The sequence below is a fragment of the Eutrigla gurnardus genome (genome assembly GCF_963514095.1).
Source record: "Eutrigla gurnardus genome assembly, chromosome: 23".
In the NCBI taxonomy this organism is placed as follows: domain Eukaryota; kingdom Metazoa; phylum Chordata; class Actinopteri; order Perciformes; family Triglidae; genus Eutrigla; species Eutrigla gurnardus.
The window spans coordinates 15,803,055-15,809,898 of NC_139934.1; positions in this window are offsets into that span (position 1 = coordinate 15,803,055).

The window sequence follows — 6,844 nt, forward strand, 5'->3', positions numbered from 1 at the left end:
CTCCAAGTTATTCATTCCCTGCATCCCTGCTAAACTTCTTTGGATGGATAGTGTCTGGAATTGCCCGTCAGACCTCTCTTTCAGCCTGTCGATGGATCACTCACACACTGCCATCTCCCTCACTGTGGGAAGAGCTGTCTGTGTAGAGCCATACGGTGTCTGATTCATCAGTCTATTCTGTGGTACAAGTGAAACATTTGTCAAGGTAATGCTGTACCAAACAGCACTTAATGAGCAAGTTCAGGGAGTGACACTACCCGTCTGCCAAATGAGAGGTAAGAGACAACCCTGGCCTTCAGAGTGAGCCGCTAAAGAATGAGTGCAATCTCTCTTAAACTCTCCGCTTTCAAGTCTCACTTTTTATTTGCCCTGTTTTTACCCAGAAAGGGCAGACATTGATAAACATTACCAGCTCGCTTGACATTCCTCCATATATTACCCCTTCATAGAATTGCTGCTACCATAAAAATCCTCCCCCTTTGCAAGTTAGATGAGGCTGGAATTGGAGGCATGTGAAGGAAACGTTTCAGGTCAAGTGATGGTCTGATATTCAAGAATTCAATTTCTGACTCCAAGTCAGTGCTTGTTCAGCAAAACGAGTGAAGGAAAAGTGATAACATACTATAAAAGTAGAGGGGGCAAACCCATAATGTAGGTAAAATAAAACTACGGAAAGGAAGGGAATGGACAAAGATATCAGGTTTTGCCTTTTGCACAAACAGGAAGCATGCTGTATGTTTGCAGAACAACATTGCAATCGTCCTTTCAAAATAGGTACGGATATTTATTCCAAACATACGTTTTTTATGTAAAAAAAAAAAAAAGTATGCAAACAACAACATTTAATTTGAACCCATTGATAAGTTTGCACTTGATTTTTCAATAGACAATAGAATATTCTTTATTTTTCTATGGAACTAGCTGGCTGGCTGTATAGATATAATACCGTTTTACATTTTTTGAGTGTGCTGTTAATTACTCTTTTCTGCCACAATGAAATGGAGGAACTGCTCACAACTGTGTTTATGAACAGAACAGATACAGATATTTTTTTCTTCCATCCAGAGTTTGGCAGGTTATTTTCTTATTTTTGTCACAATCATTTTTTAAAGTGTTTGCTGTTGTAATACTTATGTCAGCCATAAGAGACTGAAGTGCACCACTACGATTATATCAAATCAGACTCAAAGGTGAGTTTTAACTTCTCTATTCACAATATGTACAAATAGAATTAATTACAACAGCAAACACATAAACACACTTAGAGAATATACTGACAACAATCCAGCATGATGTTCATTTAGTACATCATGGTCCATTTCAACAGACCAGAAAGCAGGGGATATTTTAGGGGCGGGCCTTCCTTGTGATTGACAGGTCACTTCCAGAGTGTCCCTAATTTCACCAATATAATTAGCTACTAAGATTATTTAACACTTCATTGTAAAGTTGACCTTGAATTATGAAGCTAACTTTGTTAACAGCTTCATACCAGAATCCAGATGGATCCAGATCCAGTAAGGTTGCTACTCTGCTGCTTGTGTTCATCAGATCCACCCGTCGCTCCTCTACAGTCCAAATATGGTCACTTCCTTCACTGGTTGAACAAATTCCAAGATGGCCGTGGCCAAAATCCGAAATGGAGATGCTGAATGACAGTTACACATAATGTATGTGTTCATTAAGTATTAATGGTAAAACATGGTAATATTTGAGTATAATAACTGCTAAAATAGTAGGCTTTAGCCTATGTAAATTGTATGTTGTAAATAGAATTAGTTTTCTACACTGTTTATCAGACAGAAGGACATCACCTTGGGAATAAGGTGATCAGTAATAGAATAATTCCAGTCTGCAGCCCTATGGAACATGTTTTAGGAATATAGCATGATATGTAATGAGATGTGTAGCATCTTGAAATTAATCCTTTTCCAATAACTAGCCATATAAGCAAGTAGTACAGGGTCATTTAATTCTTTCAATAACAAATTTAAATCTTTATTCTCAGTTGTAAAGCTTCACTGAATCAGTATCAGAAAGAAGTTTATTGCCAAGTACGTTTTCACAATGAATTTGCCTCGGGGTTCAGTGTTCATAATAGTAAAAAAGAATGAACAATAAAGTACTGCAGTCAAGAACATAAATAGAAAATAAAAAGACACTATAGCTAGCCGTATTATAATAAATAATCTCTGTACAATTTGACAGCGCAAAAATGTTGTTCACAGTGTCATTATAGACCGTTATCATTGACGCAGCATCACCCCAACCATTAGCACCATCTACCATCATCATCGTCCCAACAGGCTAATACCATCACTGCTGCTGATGGCTGTGGTGTTTGGGTAAGAATGTCCGTTCCCCGGTTACATCCCCTGAGCTGCTGATGCACAACTGTCATCGCTGTGCTGCAGATTGGAGTGAACTGATTGCGTGTAAAACCGTGAAACGGGGGCTGTAGAGCTGGGGCCTCGGTGTCCATTGGAGTGAGGGAATAATCTGTCTGAGGGTGCGATAGCGCTGACCATCATTTAAGTGGCTTGGAGAAAAAAAAAGGTCATCTGGGGGACCGGGACGTGGGAGCGCTCGGGACAGCCATTACAGTCATTCTGCTTCACTGTGCGAGGAGCTGCCGCCTGATTGATGCCTGAGAGAGGATTTGGCACTGCTGTGGTGTGTACGCTGCAGGATGCACTTTAATATATTGCCTGTTTGTGTGTGAACGAGAGGGAGGAGACGATGGGTAATCATGTCCGATGGCCTGGGCGTTTCATTCCAGGTGTTCTGGAGAGGATCTGGAGCAGCCCTCCCCACAATCAGCCCATCATCAGCTCCTATAAGCACTCTATCACCTCACTCCTTCACAACTAATGTCTCTCACACAACCACCTCCTTCATTTTTAACCCTAAACACACTCCGACCAAGGATCCAGTGGAACGAAGAAGAAGCTGATGTAATCAAATCTGTATGCAGGGTAAGAGAAATAAAAGCCAGGAATGCTTGTGAAGTGCAGGGGAAGTCCCTGGAGGTATAATTAACAATACTATGTGAGCTGCTTGGTTCTCTGACGCTCGCTACAGTACAGACTGATGCAGAGGCAAAGCCCCAGACAGACTTCCTGCCAGAGGCTCTTCTTCTGCAGACCATCCTGCTGATGGCGTGTGGATTAAACAGCAACATGCACTGCATATAAACAACACGGAATCAAAGGGGATTTAATGTGGCTTCTCTTTGGTTCTTCTGACCCCTTTAATAACATGTAATTCATCACAGGTGCAGCCAATAGGCGGTTTTCATAAGATCTTTTTAATATAGCACAGTAAAACAAGCTTCAGTTTGAGTGCCCGATCCAAGCGTCCACACTCACCGTTCCTATGGGTTCAGGGTCAAATCAGTAAAATACGTGAAATAAAATCTCAACATTGTACCTAGCGTGTTTGGGTGACATGGTAAATGCTTCCCCCATCGTAAGTTGAAGACATTAGGGGGGATTCAGGACTGTATATCATTCTGTTGTGGCCCACTGGGACACTTGAAGAGGGCCGAGCCGTCATTAAAGTCATTAGTATTATTGGGGGTGAGTTTCTCCTTATCCGCTGCGAGGGTCCAAGGACAGGATGTTGTACTGACTGCAAATCCCTTTAAGGCAAATGTAATAGTTATTAGTTATTAGAATAAAGACCATCTATGTGTAGTCAAGGGGTTTCAGTTGATTGCAGGATCAATAGTCTACATGTGTATCTGAAGGTCCAGAGTCTGTATCCAAGCAGAGCTGACTGAAAAGCACAAGTAGGGGGAAGGATACGGGACAGCCTTTCACATGGGGGGGCGGGGGTTGTGTGCTGGACTGCTTCTTGTCAGTGTTGAAATGCAAGCTACTATTATTAGCATTTACACATGAAAAACCTCTCACAACCTCGTAAGTGGTCGTTGAGTTGGGATTGTTTTGTCAAACTACAGTAGGTCATGACACCGTGGACTACTACTGCTAAAACTACTACTACTGTTAATATTACTACACTGCTAATACTACTAACAAGAGCAAATTCAGATAGAACCCAAGAGTGTGCTAAAGGCAGATTTTTCTCCCCAGCGCGGCGCTGTAACTCTTCCTCCTGGTGATGTTGGGAAGAATCATTGAGCGTTTTCTAGTCCTGCTCCATGTGTAAAGTGTCCCGTTTAATTGAATTGAAGAATAAACTTTCACACTAAATTCAATTATTTCATACCATACCGTGCAGGCAGCAACCTCCGGCTGAAGTGCCTTAAACCTGCATTCTCTCTGCTGGCCATCAGGGGGCGACTCCTCTGGTTGCAAAAATAAGTCAGATAACATAGAAATCTATAGGAAAATGACCCTACATAAACTTAACTACATGCTGATTGACAGGTTTATCACACTACAAATGCAGTTAGCTGCTAAGATGACTTTAACACTTTGCTGTAAATTTGACCTTGAATTATGAAGCTAACTTTGTTAGCAGCTTCACACCAGAATCCAGATGGATCCAGATCCAGTAAGGGTGAAGCTCTGCTGCTTGTGTTAGTCCGATCTACTGCCGTTCACTGGTTGCTAAAATTCCAAGATGGCAACTGCTAAAATTCTGAACTCGAGACTTCAAAAACCGTAGTCGACAAACCAACGGGTGACATCACATCCGCTTCTTATATACAATCTAGGATAATGTGCTTATAGTGCATGTTGTAAATGACCGGCCATGCTTGTGGGGATAGATCGTCAAACAAACGTAGACTTGAAAGTGGTGAAGCAAATCTTTTATATTTGTCGTTTATTTAGAACATTTAGTTTACTTCCTCCTCACCTTGAGATCCGAGGCCCTTTTTCTGTTCATCAGTTTCCACAAAGCCACATAGAATCTCCTTTAAAGGCACGATGAACAGATAAGATCAGCGCTGTTAGTAGGACTGAGCAGATTTGTCCCAACGCCTAGAAAAGTTACGGTAAAGGATATTAAGGTAGACACCAGTGTCTGGCTTTATCTGGCTTTCTCTTCCTCCCTCTCTCATGTGCTCGCACGTTAAATACGGCCTGACAAAGTAGAAGATCGTGATCCAGCTCCACTTAACACGGAGGCAGCAACAGGATCCTCCGAGTGTCGGCTGTCAGCAGAGAAAAAGAATCACCCTAAAATAAGACTGTGGCGTGAAACTGGTCAAAACGTGTAGCTCCCGTCTCGCCGGAGAAGCTCGATATTTAACAGGTAGCTGGAAATGTGACGACGGTGCTTTAAATAGTTGCTTCACCCTGTTACTTTCAATCATGTGTCTGAAAGTGAAAAATGTGAGTCACATGTGACTGGGTGCAGAGCTTCCTGAGCTGATTGCTTGCTCCTGGAATTGCAGCTTCACAATAGCTACTTAATTCAAATGAGGGTTTTATGATCAAGAGCTCATTGGCAACGCGTTCAGTCAATAGGAGCCCCTCTTCTGAGCCGGGCCCCGGGTCACGTGCCGACCGATTGACCCGAAGATTTATACAGCTATTTTCTAAAGGTCCCCCATTCGTGGGCCTACAGGAAGGCAAATTAGTGTTTCAATGGATTTCACTTTGGATTTGAATGCAGAGCGGTTGGAACGCGGCCCCGGCTAAAGGGAAGCCGTCGGTAATGAACCCCTTTGTGCTCCGCCACTTACAGGATCAAATGTTTGAGGCTTTGAAGACATTCAGCACCGCAGGAGATGATTTCCTTCGGCTGCGATAGGCGAATCCGGTGAATTTAACCATCCGTTACTGAAAACCTCTCACTGAGGACCCCTCAACCCGCGTTACACTTAGTCAGCTGGGATGGGTTTTCATTTCAGCTGTGAATCTACTGGGATGCTTAGGTCCAGGGACATGTATGGAGGTGGCCGGCAGAATACTTTCTTCTGTCTATGTACCTGCAATAGAAGGAATTTAAATAAACAAGGTCAAACCACAGACTGTATAAGAAGTGGAGTCATTGTGAATAATCTTAACTCTTACAATCATATCAGCATCTTTGGGAAGCAGCAGGAAAATAAAACTCCCAAGCTTTGGACACATTTTCATTCAACCCCTTCACATTTTTACTTTTTACTATTTTTTCACAACTGTGTGGCTTTTGCAAGACTTTATAATGAAACTATACAATGAACCTTTCATCTTTCATTTTTATCCTGCATGAAAACCCAAGCTTGGTAGAAGTGGGTAGGTTTACGATGAAGGAGCACATCACGTGTTCATAGAAATACAACAGCTGAACAGTCTAATATCAAGCCGTCAGACCCTTCAATCCCAAAAAACACCACAATGTAAAGTATAGAGCTTTGAGCTAATTGATAACCTCAGCAGGCTAACATGTTAAGCAGCTGTTTAAGTCACACTCAAACATGACTTCAATCATGAGGAGATGCTGTTGACAGATACCTGTGTGCTGAACAGAACTGGAGCCAGTGTAGGAAAGTGGGTCGGATATTATTTTGTCTTTATTCATTTTTGCAGCTCCAGTCACGGTCGAGTTGAAGGTCTCGTGAGTTTGAATCACTCCTGAAACGACCCACGCATCATTTTAGAGCATTCGGATGCTAAAATGTGCTCATTAGAATCAAAACACAAAGTTTGGCAAAGTTTGGGGTCTTAAATCAAACTTGTGGTGGCACTGAAGGAAAACAGATGAAGAACGTCAGAAGAAAACATCCTCTGGGCACCATGAATCAGAGGTAATAGCGTTTCCTGACCACCGGTCATCCAAAGGACTTCACACTTGGCAGGTGTGTTGCCAGGGAGCTGAGGGAGCAGGCGGTTCAGTATGTTAAGCTATAAGCAGCACTACTATGGAAAAACTAGGCAACGCAACAATG